Consider the following 14445-nt stretch of genomic DNA (forward strand, 5'->3'; position numbering starts at 1 on the left):
TCATTATCCCTCCAGACTGTCCCTCTTGACACACACTAATGAAATTACCTGGACTTCTGAGGGACAATAAGGGTAACTAAGGATGTATCTTAGAACCATAGAATAAAGTTCCTTTTATTTTGGTACTTAAGGTCTTTAAGCCTAATGACTGACTCCTGTTTACCCTAAAACAATGTCTTCAAATCAGTGAGACCCACTGAAGTACAAAGGGCTCAGCATTTTCTAGTCTTTAATTCTTAAATTCAAAGCAGCAACCAAGGATCACTTGACATTAAAAAAGTAATTTGAGAAAAAATTTTAACAAAAGTCTGCCACAAGAAAAAGAGACCAAGATAAATGAAAGCCAATAATAATACTACAACGACCTTGCAGGGAACAGATTATTAAAAGATCATGAAAGAGACATTTTCAGACTAATAAAGACTAAAGATATTTTCCTCAAATGTAACCTTACAATTTTACTTTAGTTGGAACCCCAGCAAAGTATAATTAAGAGAAAGACATGGCATGAAGTAGTCCTAGAAGACAATTTATATTCCTTCAGTCTGGTGTAGGATTAGTGTAAAACATGGAAGGTTCTGGCTGGTGAGCGGCATTGGAATCCAATAGGGACATTGGCATTTAATGTTCAAGAATTGTTTTAAAAGACAAAGAAAAATAGTGCAAAAAATTAAAAACTCCAGGAAAAACAAAAGACTACGCAAGAAGGAATGTAATCATAGAACTTTGGTTGGCCCCCAAATGAACAATTTTTATATTAGTTAAATATAAATAATACTTACTGAGTTTCAACTTTTAGTATCAATCTTCAGATAAAATGTAGAAGATAATTATGACTAAAGAATAGACTGCAAATATTTTCAACAATGGCAATATTTTCACAGTAAACATATAGATGGTGAAGGCTAGGAATTAGGTATGGGAGTTGGAGAAACCAGAAGGAAAGGAAAGGAGCTGGAAAATTAGCATTTTACAGACTGGGGTTAAGAGATAGCATCTATAGTTTATACAAGAAAAAACTGATTATATGTTCCTTCAAGTTCAAAAGATAACTAAGAGGAGTAATAATGACTATATTAAGACGAAGGGTATAAAAATGGGGAGTCTGGTAAGTGATGTGACTTTGATAACGTCTAAAATACTTTGGGTCATTTTGTTTGGTCAAAGTATTCAATTTTTTAAAAATATGGTTGCTTTTATATGGGTATATATACTCACCAAAGTTTCCCAGATTCTAATAAACAATCAAAGGTGATATTCTTGGGAGAAAGGAACTGATTGGGATTGGTTGAGGGAGCTATACAATATAAAAAACATAAGTACTTGGAACGTTTGTTACTAAACACAGTAGCAATAATAGCCTAAAGTGTTTTAAAGATTGTGGGGCTAAGAGGAAAGAATTGGATTCTAGTCCTGATGAAGCCATTAAAAAATATTCTGTAGCAGGTGTCCTAGGGTATATTCCTAGAAGTGGGATCACTGGGTCAAACACTAATCAGAAAGAATATATTCACCCCTATGTTCACAGCAGCACTATTTACAATAGCTAGGAACCGAAAACAACCCAAGTGTCCATCAGTAGATCAGTGGATTAAAAAGCTGTGGTACATATACACAATGGAGTACTATGTAGCTGTAAGAAAGAAAGATCTCTTATCCTTTGAGGTGGCATGGAAAGACCTGGAGAGTATTATGCTAAGCGAAACAAGCCAAGCAGAGAAAGACAAATATCACACGATCTCACTTATTTGTAGAATATAATGAACTAAACAAACTGATGAACAAAACTGACCCAGAGATATAGAGGTAGGGTACAGATGGACAAACCTCAGAAGAGGGGGTGTTGGTGGGGGGTAGAGATAAACCACAGAACTTACATGCATGTATGCATGACCAATGAACATAGACAACAAAACTGTAGATGTGGCGGGGGGGGGGGGAGGAAGGTTTCAATGGGGGAAAATGAGAAACATCTGTAACAAAAACAAATTAATAAAAAAAAAATATTCTGGCCCTGGTCAGTTTGGCTCAGCAGTTAGAGCGTTGGCCTGCAGTCCCGAGAGTCCCGGGTTCAGTTCCCGCTAAGGGCATGTACCTCAGTTGCAGTTTGTCCCCGGCCCTGGTTGGATTGTGTGGGTGGTAACTACTCGATGTGTCCCTTTCACGTGGATGTTTCTTTCTCTCCCTCTCCCTCTCCCTCTCCCTCTCCCTCTCCCTCTCCCTCTCCCTCTCCCTCCCACTCTATCTGAACAAAATATCAAAAAATGTCCTCAGGTGAGGATAAAAAAAAAATTCTGTAGCATGTCATTGAAATTCTCTGATTCTCAGTTTCCACATCTTTAAAATGAGGCAACTGGTATGCAAAATAGCCTGTATCACTCTGTATTCTAGTGTTTATTTTATGAAGACAGGACTAGTAGTTTCTTGTAAGGTGAAATGAACTGTAACTTTCCTAGGTATGATAGCACTCAAGACTAATTAAGGCTACTTTTCTTATTTTTTAATTGTAATTGACATAAATATTAGACATTTATATCTCTTATGAAGTGATCACCATAAGTCTGACACCATCTGATTCTATAAATAGTTACTACATTATTACTGACTTTATTCCCTGTGCTGTACATTACATCCACAGGACTTATTTCATAAGGGGACGTTTGTATTTCTTACTCTCACTTTTCCTGCCTTTCTCCCCACTCCCCTCCCATCGAGTAACCATCAGTTTGTTCTCTGTATCTGTGAGTTTGTTTCTGTTTTGTTTGATTGTTCATTTGTTGTTTAAATTCAACATTTAAGTGAAATCATGCCTTATCTTACTCTATATCTCTTCATTGGAGTGAAGGTGTTAATTGCCTTTTTAACAGTTAAGTTTTTCTCTTGATCTTGCATCTTACTGAATCAACCACTCAAATCAGAATCATGCATCTTTAGTTTTATTAATCTGTAATAATCACTTCCCAAATAGGTTTGTTTTGATAGAATTTTTAAAGTACTCAATACCTTATTTTCTTTTAACATTTTTAAAGCACTAACAAAGGATTCTTTAAAAGGTCCTATCTCCATTCCACCATATTTCTGAACATATTAAACAATAAATTTTAAATGCTAAACAATAATTTTAAATACCACTTTGTGGTGGTTTCCAGATAGAGATGGTAAATTTTATAGTCTTCTGTGTTGTTAAATTATACCAGTTACTGTGATTACCTGATGTGTCTGCATATTCACAGAAGAATTGATAGATGAAGGATGGTCATTTCACAGTTAGACAGCTGTGAAGATATTGTCATCTTAGATTGGCAGCTGCTCTTGAAGTTCTCTCTGCTTCTTATTGTTTGGGCTAGCACTTTAATTTTGTAGCTAATGAGAAATAGTTGCTTTAAAGATGCTATTCCTAATGAATGTGAGAACACAGATGGGCCCCACAAGAAATTACTAACCTGCCGGTTGTTGGAAGAATTTTGTGGGGTGTGTGTGTATGTGTGTGTGTGTGTGTGTGTGCGTGTGCATATCTATTGATCATTCAGCAAGCCAAAAGAAACGTTTAGGAGAGAAAGAGAAAATGTGATGAGTGAGAACTTTTCCCAGTTTTCCCCCATAGCTTGGGATGTGTGCAACACAAAAAACTTTTATGAAAAATTGAGAAAGAATATTCCCTTTAATTGATATGTTAAAAATCTAGCATTTTTATGATATGGAATGGTAGACGATTCTGAAATGAGAAAAAAATTACAATAAAGCATTCTTTAAAGTTGTGACTGTTTTCTGTTGAGAGAGTGTGATTATAATCTCTTGGGTCACCTCCTTTTATCATTTTCTGATGGTGACTCCAGGGCAGTGGGAGCTGTTCTGTCCTGTTATCTCACCTGGTTCAATGAATCAAGGGCCTATTAAATTTGCTTTTAAGGTGGAGTTCTTAGCTATTTACTAGAACCTTTAGTGTATGAACTACCCCTTGACTCTAAGATAAGAAAAATGAAGGGATTCAAGCTGGGAGGAGGCAGTGGAGCATGGTTGTGTTAAACATACAAACTTGAGACTGCGTGAGTGACGTTCAGACGTTCTGACTCACTGAGTTACTAGCAAAAGGACAAAGCAGTTACATAGCTTCTATGGAATTTAGTTACCTCATCTTTAAAATGGGAGTAGTAATAATAATAACAACAGCTAACACTAATACAATCCAGGTCTCTAATTGGGCATGAGGGTCTCTTTTAAGTGCTTTTCATAATATTAGCTCATTAAATTCTCACAATACTAAGAGCTAGAGACTTATTTTTATCTCCCTACTAATTGTAACTACTTTAATGGCTTATCACGAGGGTAGAGATGACAGTACATGTAATGTACTGATTATTGGGCTTGGCACTTAGCAGGTGCTTACCAAATGCTAGCTATTATTGGTGCATCTTCTCCTCCAGGGTCCTCAGCTGACATTTAGTTTGATGGGTGCCTAGTAAATCTGGCCTGCTTAACCGATTTTTGAAATAAAATTCTCAGAACTAGAAGAGTTATAGTAAAGAGTAACTGCAAAATCAGGTCCCAGGAGACAATATGTAGATAGGAGTCAAAGAGCGGACGGAAGCCAAGCAAAATAGAAACATCATAGAACTGCATTAGTGAAGTATTTAGAAATCTTATATAAGAGAGAAGAAAAGGTAAATGTATGAGGGGAAGGGCATACATACCATATCATGATAAGTATTATGTCATCATGTTGTACAAATTGCACATAACGCTTAACACTGAATTGCCACTTTGCAGAAAGTGATCTATCTTAGGAAAAGGGCGATAAGTTTCTTCTAGTCCCTTTAATGTGATTTGGAAAATGCCACCTTGACTGCCGATTTGTGTTTGATGCTCTTGATTAAATGCAAACACCCACCATTTCCCCCTTAATTTTTTGATCAGCTTAGACAGCATTATTTTTTCTTGCCTAATCTATAGAGAAATTGAAAAGATGAGTGTTTTGTGTGTATGTGTGAATATGAAAAATAGTAAAAAGTTTAAAATATATTACCATCTTAGCCTTACTCTCTGAATGAAAAAGATGAAACATTGTTATTTTTTGTTTAGAGACACTGACTTTATTTTTAGTATGTAATGTCTAGTTGTTTTTTATGATTTTTATAAATGTTTACTTGGAGATTTTCTGTTTTCTTTTTTAGATGAATACATAATTTGAAATAACAAATTATAATTGATTTCTCATTTAGAAATATTTGAATTCCAATTATCATTTCTTGTCACATGAGAAAAATATGTTGTTTGAACATTGATAGTTTGTCAGTTGCTTCACAATAATTTGTACAAATGATAATTATACATAAATTAATAAACTGCTGGTGGGAATCTAATGATGCAACATGCTGTTTTTGATTTATTTCTGAATTATTTCCAGACTGCTGAACTGTACCAAGATTAATTACTTAATGTAACCTACAGCTTCCTCAATTCCAAAAACATGTTCAGTAATATAAAATAGTTATTTTAGAAAATGATGAACTAACTTATGTTTTGTGAGAGATTACTACATAATAAGTGTTTATATAGATTATTAAGTAGTATGTATGTTTTATCTGTTTTTTTAAATCATTTTTATATTACCAGTAATAAAATTATTTAAATAACCTCTTACTAGTCTTTCTAGAGTGATCCAAACAATTTTCTAGTGCTGCCTAAACACGACTTTCACTTGCTGAGTATTCCTGTTAACTCTCACCCTGAATTTATGTGCCACTTAATATATTTTAAAAGTGACAAATAAGAAAAGCCTTAACAACCTTGTAAAGAATTTCTACCTGAGAAATATTTAAAATCAATTAATAACTTTTGTTTTGTTTGTGAATCATACATAAAGTTAACCATTTTCAACCAAGGTTACATTAAGTTACATACAGACGATTGATTTCTTGTATTGTTGCACCTATCTGCCAAAATATTATGCCACCTATAATTATTTTATAGTGTAATAGTCCACTGATAATGAATCTTGTAAGCTTACTTTGTGAACAGTTTTCATTCTATTTAACAAGTGCTCTGTAGGTTAGTAACACAAAATATATGCACCATCATTAAAAATATGAAACCGAAATATAGAAAGATTTAGCAATACAATTAATTTTGCAAAGTATTTTTCACTAACACTAAATCAAAGCTATATACTGTTTTCTGTCATAGAGCAGAGCTGATGCCAGTGTGTGTGTGTGTGTGTGTGTGTTTCCCAAAGGACTTCTACTAAAAGTTGAGTTTTCATTTTTATAGGTTCCTTGGGTATTTTTAAGTGTAGAGCTCTATGGTCTGGTGCTGGGGCACTGTCAGGCTAAATATAAGTTAGTGATCTTATTTTATGATAATTTAGATTCATTCCTAACTTTTAGTTGCTTTATTAACCGAATGGTTTGTTTTGACCTCTTATTGGATCAAATTAAGTTTTGGTCTAACATTTTTTTAACTATTCTGTCTGAAATCTTACTTTCAGTGTAGCTTATTTTGTCAGGTTTAATTCATTAGTTTGAGTATTAAGTCAACCTTAAAACTTTTCACCCTCATCACTTCTCCCCACATTCATACATCCTAATATTCCTGCATTGAGTCATTTTTTAAACGATGTTATTTTCTGTCCATCTTTTTTTTTTTTTTTTTTCCCCAATCATATATGTTTGTAGTATTTGCCATGGAAACATTTTGTGTGATTTTAATCAAGTTGTATTATATGCATCTACATTTTATTATAATTCTCTAAATACCCATGCACTTTTAATTGGCCATATGGCTACATCTCATAATAACTTAATATATAAAATTGTAGGCCAATGAAATGTTGCCACATTTTAATAATTTATTGGTGCATGAAATGATTCCTGCTTAAGCAGCCAGCATATAATCAATTAATAAATCTGGCCAGTGGTTTGGGGACCTGTTTAGTTTAAGGCACTATGTAAATGCAGGATCAGGCACCTCCGAACTTTCATTAAAGGGCACATACTAACAAATGGTTTTCAGCAATGGGTTCATGTTCACCTCCTGCAATTACCGAGTGATTTTGCAATTCTAAAACCCTGGGGATCCAGTAGGCAAAATCCTCTTTTCTGTGTGTCTTGCACTCTGCTTGCTTTCTATCAGATCTCTGCCTTCTTGAATTCTTATACTATTAACAATATGAGTTTCTCCTTCCTGCTTCTCAGGATTATTTCCTCATTCAGAGATGAAAAGCATCTGCAAAATAGAGCTACCTAATTTCACAAGGCCACGCTTTTCTATCAAGAAAGGGCTTTGTATACCATAAACAAATATGAACGTCATCTTTCTATGGGAACAATATTATAGAATTATGAATCATGAGCGCATTACTCCATATTGCTCTCTTGTAGAATTTATTCTTTCTGCTTTGTGTTTTTTAACAAATGTGTTCATACTGTGTTATTCATGCCTGATTTTTATAGGAAAATGTGCGTCTCGTTTGTTCACTCACCGTGCAGGGGCTTCAAGGACAGTGAGGTTCTTTAGTATCTAGAATTCTGATCTGATGATATGCTTGGCTGATTGCCATCGAGCAAGTCATTCAGAGGACTGAAGAATTCTGCTCTCACACACCCTGCATTCATCTCAGGGATAAAAATTCACACAGCACCCCTATTTCTAACTTTTTCACATGTTGCTTTCTCAATTCAGGTTCGCAACTTCTGTTTATTAGACATTTCATGAATTTTTACCATTTTGCTGACACCCAGATATAGCTTTTCCTTTGCAAGGCCAAATGTGCTTATTGGAGTTGCCTAACACCAACGGCAGCAACACAAAGGAAAGAAGGGGAAAAAGGAGCTTATATCCCCAGGTTGATGCTGTGCTATGGTTGGTCTGTTCCTCCTCCCTTCAAGTACCTGCAGTCCTGTGGGATGTTGTGCCCTGATCTGCTTCACTGACCTTGGCTTCCAGTGCTGTTAAAGCGGAACAGGGCAGAGTTTTCCTTTCCTTTCTCTGCAAGTCTCAGGAGTGAAATCTGGCCACTGGCATTTATTCTCTGACCCTTAGCCGCGTTTCCCCTTGCAAAGGAACTAATCAGGGAATTGTCCCATTTATTGATGCTCATGAAACATTCCATTGTCAGTTTCTACAGTTTAATGACCTATTTTTTTTTTTTTTTTAATCCTCAACCCAAGATATTTTTCCATTGATTTTCAGATAGAGTGGGAGGGAAGGAGGGGAAGAGAGAGAAACATTGATATAAGAGAGAGACATGGATTGGTTACCTCTTGTATGGCACCCTGACCAGTGCCGGGGAAGGGAACAGCAACTGAGGTATGTACCTGGAATAGAACCCAAGACTCTTTGGTCCATGGGCCAGTGCTCTAACTACTGAGCCAAACCAGCCAGGAAGCTGCAGTTTAATGAATCCTTTAATCTGTCTTCTTAAATTGTAGATGTATATCCCCAGGTATCTGTCTTTCGCACATTATGAAACCCAAGAAGGCAGTTGAACACTTATTTTTGTGCTGTACCTACCAATATGCCCTGCACAATGACGTCCCTACTACATGCACTTAATTAGACTGCACACGTGCAGATAGGCCCCCTGGGCCTTCCAAAGCAGTAGATGCTACTTTGGAAAATGGTGCAGGCCAAAAGATGTAAGTGAGTCACCTTTCTATCTGGCTTTCCATTGTACTGTATTAATGTCTTCCTTGTGATGTTTTTCCTCTCAAATTCTATTTTCAGCTAGTCAAAGATTGTGCACTTTATATACTTCTTGTCAAACTCATTGGGTGTTTGAAATAGCAATGTCTTTATGATTTTCACCAGAGTGACCCAAGAGTCCTGCCACCTCTGTCATTTATAAGAGTTTGTCTGGAACTGCTTTGCTTTACAAGGGATATAAGTCGCAGAGTTTAAGATTGGAAGGGATCTTGAGGGGTGATCCTGTCACCCTACCTGCCCCAGTAATGGTTGTGGCTAATCTAAACCCAACACTGACATGTTTCTCTAAAAATAAAGCTAGCTCACATTGTGTGGTTTGTCCCATACTCCCCATTGCCAATAGAAGGATCTCTCCAAATAAAGTTTGGGGCATGTAACGTCTGGTTGTAAAAAACCTTTGAAAGCTCTACAGTTTACATTTTAAATTCTTTAGCATATCATTGAAGACCCTTCACAGAAATCTATCACAAATGACTTTCACAGGCTCATATCTTATTTTTTATTCTCATTTAATGTAGTAGTTTCTGGATTCATTGAGTTACTTCTCCATTACCAGGATATGGCATGAATGTTCATGACTCTGTTTCTTTGCTCACACTGCTTGAATTACCTATCTCCTCATTTCAATAGTCAACTCTTTTTAAAGTGTTTTTCCAAAGCAGAATTATCATAGCACTTTGTTCCTATTGCTTTTACTAACTTACACCATGTTATCACCATGGTTAGTTTATCCTCATCTGTCTCTCATTTTAAATTGTAAGCTTTATCACAGTGGAGGCATCACATTTTTATTTCCCCCCTGAGATTTACCAAAGTTCATAATATAGTGAGTCATTCAATAAATGTCTTGAAAAAGTGTTAAATATTGATTCAGTAGGATAAAGACTTATGAGGTTAATGATGCTCTATTGAATGAATCTTGTGACACTCCTGGTATCTGTTTCTGGAAGATGGTGGGTATAAAAAATATTAGTGTTATCTAATCCACAGATAATCACCACACATTCATCAAAACTGTGAGATCAAGAGCATGCGTAAAAACCATTTCATTTGAGCCACTGACCAGTACTTGAAGTCTCTTTCAACATTCCTGGAGAGCACACATCCAACCTCTTCCTGAACTCTGCCTTTGTCCTGGCCTTAGCTAGCCCCGTCCAGGTTGGCATTTCTCACAGTAAGAGAGCTTTACCTGGTGCTGAGCTTAAATTTGATTCCTGTAACTTTTCTCATTGGTCTTATTGGTCTTAGTTCTGCTTTGGGGGACACAGAAAACAAATTTAAACTGCTCTTTATATTGACAGTTTTTCACATAGGAATAGCATTTAGGTCCCTGCTATATATTCTATATTATAGGCTGAATGACCCCCAAATTCACTCTCTGTGTAAGTGTGTGTGTGTGTAACATATGCATATGCTATGTATGTACATGTGAGTGTGTGTGTGTGGGTGTATAAAACGTCTGTTAGTATGTATAATCAATAACTATCCTGAAAACAATTGGAAATAATTTTAATTAGAAATAAGATAACTTACATAGATAGAGGCAGAGAGAAACAAAAGTAGAGATTAATTTCCATGCAAACAGTCCACACTCGGGCCAGTATGTGTTCATATATATAATTTCAGACACATAAGCAAATAAAATATGTCATATTGTTGCATTATACTTCTAGATTTTAGGATGGTCACATTTTTCTGGTTATCTTATTGCTATGCAAGAGATTATCCTGAAAATTAGTGACTTAAAATAGCAATTTATTATAATGTCTCATAGTTCTATGGGTTTACTGGGAGCACCTTGGTGATCCTCACTTGGTGTTTCTCATGCAGTTGTCTGTATCTCTAATTAATTCTTAGAATAGCTTCATGAAAGTGGAAGGGGTAAAAAGCTAGGGATATGTAAAGGAAAAAGCAAAATTTCTACAGAGACTAGAAAATAATGGCGTGAAGGATGTACAATATTCCGTGCTTTAGTGTGTGTTTGCATTTGCTGAGGGTGAGGTGGAATGTGTAAAGCAAAACTTCATCTCAGAGGATGAATGAACTGACATTTAGTCATATCTCTTCAGGTAGGAAGGAGCAGGTGATGAAGTAGAAAGCATTCACAACTCTTTATATAGAGAGGCTGGTGGATGTTTGAAACACTTTGCCAGCTGTAAACTTTCAATGGAAAAAAGAGGGGGGGAAATTGACTGAGAACCCACTTAAGTTAAGAAACAGAACTTTGCCCTGGCTGGTTTGGCTCAACCAAACCAGGATTGGCCTGTGGACCAAAGAGTCACAGGTTCAATTCCAGTCAAAGGCACACACCTCTGTTGTGTTTTGGTCCCTGTCTCTGGTTGGGGCTGTGTGGGAGGCAACCAGTCAATGTGTCTCTCTCACATCTTTCTTTCTCTCTCTCTCTCCCCCTCTTCCTCCTTCCCACTCTATCTGAAGTTAAATGGGAAAAAAATATATTCTCCAGTGAGGGTAAAAAAAAAAGAAAGAAAAAGAAACAGAGCTCCACTTATCCCCACCTGGATGAATATAGAAGAAGGATGGTGAAATAGTCTCCAGTTAGGGAACACCACAGTGTAGGCACTGTGTGCCGTGTGCAGCCACTGCCAGAGATCAAGGGGCAAGCTGTCCTGGCTCTTGGTCAAGGCATTACCGGGGCATTTAATCCTGGAGTCGACGCGATATGGAAGTCTGTACTGATACAAGTTGTCTAATAGACTTCAGGAGGATTATAGTTAAATCATGTATAGTATTCAGGAGATTCTGATTTGTCATACCTTTCACGATTAACATTATTATAAGATTATGATCAAGTCATGTTTACAATAGATAATGTACCAGGGACTTAGCTTAGGGTTTTTGAAGTCCAAATGAAAATGGGAGAGGGGGACATACAAGTAATGACTTCAGAAGTTATGTTAATTATTTTGCTGATATTGAAAAGAACAGAGGAATAAATCAAACGGCAGTTGATTTTCATACACCTCAAAAGCAGAACAAATGGGGGTAGCAACCAACATGACTTTGAGGGAAGTAAGTCACTGTGAGTTAATCTAATTTTATTCTCTGACACAGTGACAGGACTTCAACATGAGGGGAAGCAAAAGGGTTCATAAATCTTCACTATGTTGTGCACCTGAAACTAATACAAAGTAATATTGAATGTAAGCTGTAACTTAAAAACAAGATTAAAAGTAAGTTCATATATCTTCACTTCAGGAAGGTTTAGTTTTTTGTCGCACACATTATCCTCATCAACCGGTAAAGAAAATGTAGTCTTGTGTAAAGGGAGACATGGCTTGTTATTTGTCATTGAATCAGTGACCTGCCGGACAGACCAAGTAAAACTCCAGAAGGGTTTATTGGGTGATGATACTGAATGATATTTGTATTAATCTACAGAATTTAATAATACCAAATATGGAATCTACATACCAGGAAAGTTGCTAACGCTGTAGGAATTTATAAGAATTTAAAGTGAATATAGGAAGCAAGAAAAGTGGTTGAATTGAAGTAAGTTGCAGATCAATGAGAACCATCAACTAAAATGGCACTTAAAAATAAAAAAGTAATATCTAGTGTAATGAAGTGTAAATCATATATCTAGTGCAAAAATATGATAATATATAGGCATTCTGACACCTTGTTGCTATAAATTAGAAATGAGACCTGGTACAGCTGCTTGGGTTATTCATGTAATAATCAATCCTGTGGTATGTTCTCAGTTTAAAGACTGTAATACATTTTCATCTATTTGTAGGTATTTCCATTCTTTAGGTTCTGCAAAGTACTCGGTTGTGGCTTTGAAAAAAATAAGGACTTGTGTTAACTCCTCCAAAAATAAATAATTACCTTTGTAAAGCTGATCTGTTTCATGCTTTTTCATATAAACCTTTTTTTTTTTTTTTTTTAAATTTCAGTGACTAATTGTTGGGTGATCTCTTTGAAGACATTTAAAGAGGTAATTAAACTCAACATGTGTCTTGCTAAGAGTGCATAAAACTCAATTTAAGACATGACAATATGAAGAGCCAGGACCAATTTGGGGTGTAGATAGGCACCAAATACTATGTATGTCATGACTTCTATTGGCTGCAGTGATTGTAAAATATGACCTGATTGTGGGATTGTTGAAATATGAAATTGCATACATCTGTACCAATAAAATATAGTTTACATGTCTTAATAGCCTTATGCTATTTAATCCAGCAATTCCCCTTCTGGGAATTTTACCCTAAGAACAATTTCAACACATGTGCCACAAGAATTTTCTTTTTTTATCCTCACCCGAGGACATTTTTACATTTATCTTCAGACAGAGCAGGAGGGAGGGAGGAAGAGAGAGAGAGAAACATGGATAGGAGAAAGACACATAGAGTGGTTGCCACCCACACGACCCCTACCGGGGCCTGGGACAAACTGCAACCAATGTATTGCCCTTAGCAGGAACCAAACCTGGGACTCTCCAGTCTGTGGGCTGATGCTCTAACTGCTGAGCCAAATCGGCCAGGGCTCACAAGAATTTTTTAAATGTGCAATACCTGACAATTTAGTCAGGGGCTCTAACCTCTTTTCCCTTAGATTGCCAAATAGAAAATGACAACAGCCAACACAACAATTGTCATCCAGTGTGAATGAATAGAAATTATACCCATGTTTTTGACAGGTTAGCAAAACAAAATTTTTTTTGGTGTGCCACAGAATTTGCATAATTAGTTTATGTGTACCACGAGATTAAAAAGGTTGAAGATCCTTGTCCTAATGGAACAATCATGCTAAGGCAGAAGAAATATACAAAAGGACCTTTGCAGTGTAACAGATATTAGTAACAGATATTTGATAACTTATTTGAAAAAATTCAAAATAAATGATAACATGTATGTGATTATCAGTCAATGAAATGACCTTGCATTGTAATGATAAACATGATATTTCCACAAAAATAAATTCACAATTAAGTAAAAAGAGGATCTAATTATAAAATAATTTATATAGTATAACTTTAAATAATAGTCTGAAAATAAACACAGAATTATTTTAGAAATTAAAGATGATTTAATTTTTTAATGTTTTTATTTTTCTGAATTAAAAAAAAACAAAACCTTGGTAATTTTTATTAAGTAAAACAATTATATAAAGAAGAATACACTGACAATCTTTTTTTTTTTTTTTTTGGTTCATGCCCCTAGCAGGGGCTGAACCTGGGACTCTCTCTCTGGTCCACAGGCCGATGCTCCGACCACTGCTGAGCAAAACTGGCCAGGGTTACACTGACAATCTTTAAAGAATGACTCTCTTTATTTGTTTATTTTTTCTCGCTGGCTAATTTAATTTCATTTGAATATCATTTGATTATTTAACTTTGCATTGCTAAATTTGCTGAATATTATTGTTTGTGGTTTATTTAAAAACCCAAAACTAGCGTGGCCAGTATGGCTCAGTGGTTGAGCATTGACCCATGCACTAAGAAGTCCCGATACAATTCCCAGTCAGGGCACATGCCTGGTTGTGGGCCAAATTCTCAGTGGGGACATGCAGGAGGCAGCCGGTCTTTGTTCTCCCTCATTGATGTGTCTATCTCTCTCTCCCTCTCCCTTCCTCTCTCTCTAAAAAAAATCAATAAAGAGAAAAAAAATTTCAAACCTGAAACTAGATTTCACATTTATTTTTATTCCCTTGCATTTTATATATTTAATGTACGTATATAAGTTATAAATATATATCTTTAATTTAAATATATACATTTTC

At 35.8% G+C, this 14445-nt stretch overlaps 1 protein-coding gene across 3 annotated transcripts in view; it reads left to right on the forward strand.

The window, feature by feature from the left end:
• Positions 1-14445, forward strand: part of GALNT13 (polypeptide N-acetylgalactosaminyltransferase 13) — a 515536-nt gene that overhangs the window by 11509 nt on the left and 489582 nt on the right. The window contains exon 1 of one of the 3 annotated variants that reach the window (XM_036254030.1): positions 12621-12658. The exons of the other annotated variants lie outside the window; for them this stretch is intronic. The gene's annotated coding sequence lies outside the window, so the exon portion shown is untranslated. Of the gene's footprint in view, positions 1-12620; positions 12659-14445 lie in introns of those variants that run through there. 3 annotated transcript variants of the gene reach the window in all.

This window comes from Molossus molossus, unplaced genomic scaffold, assembly GCF_014108415.1.
Source record: "Molossus molossus isolate mMolMol1 unplaced genomic scaffold, mMolMol1.p scaffold_m16_p_11, whole genome shotgun sequence".
Lineage (NCBI taxonomy): Eukaryota > Metazoa > Chordata > Mammalia > Chiroptera > Molossidae > Molossus > Molossus molossus.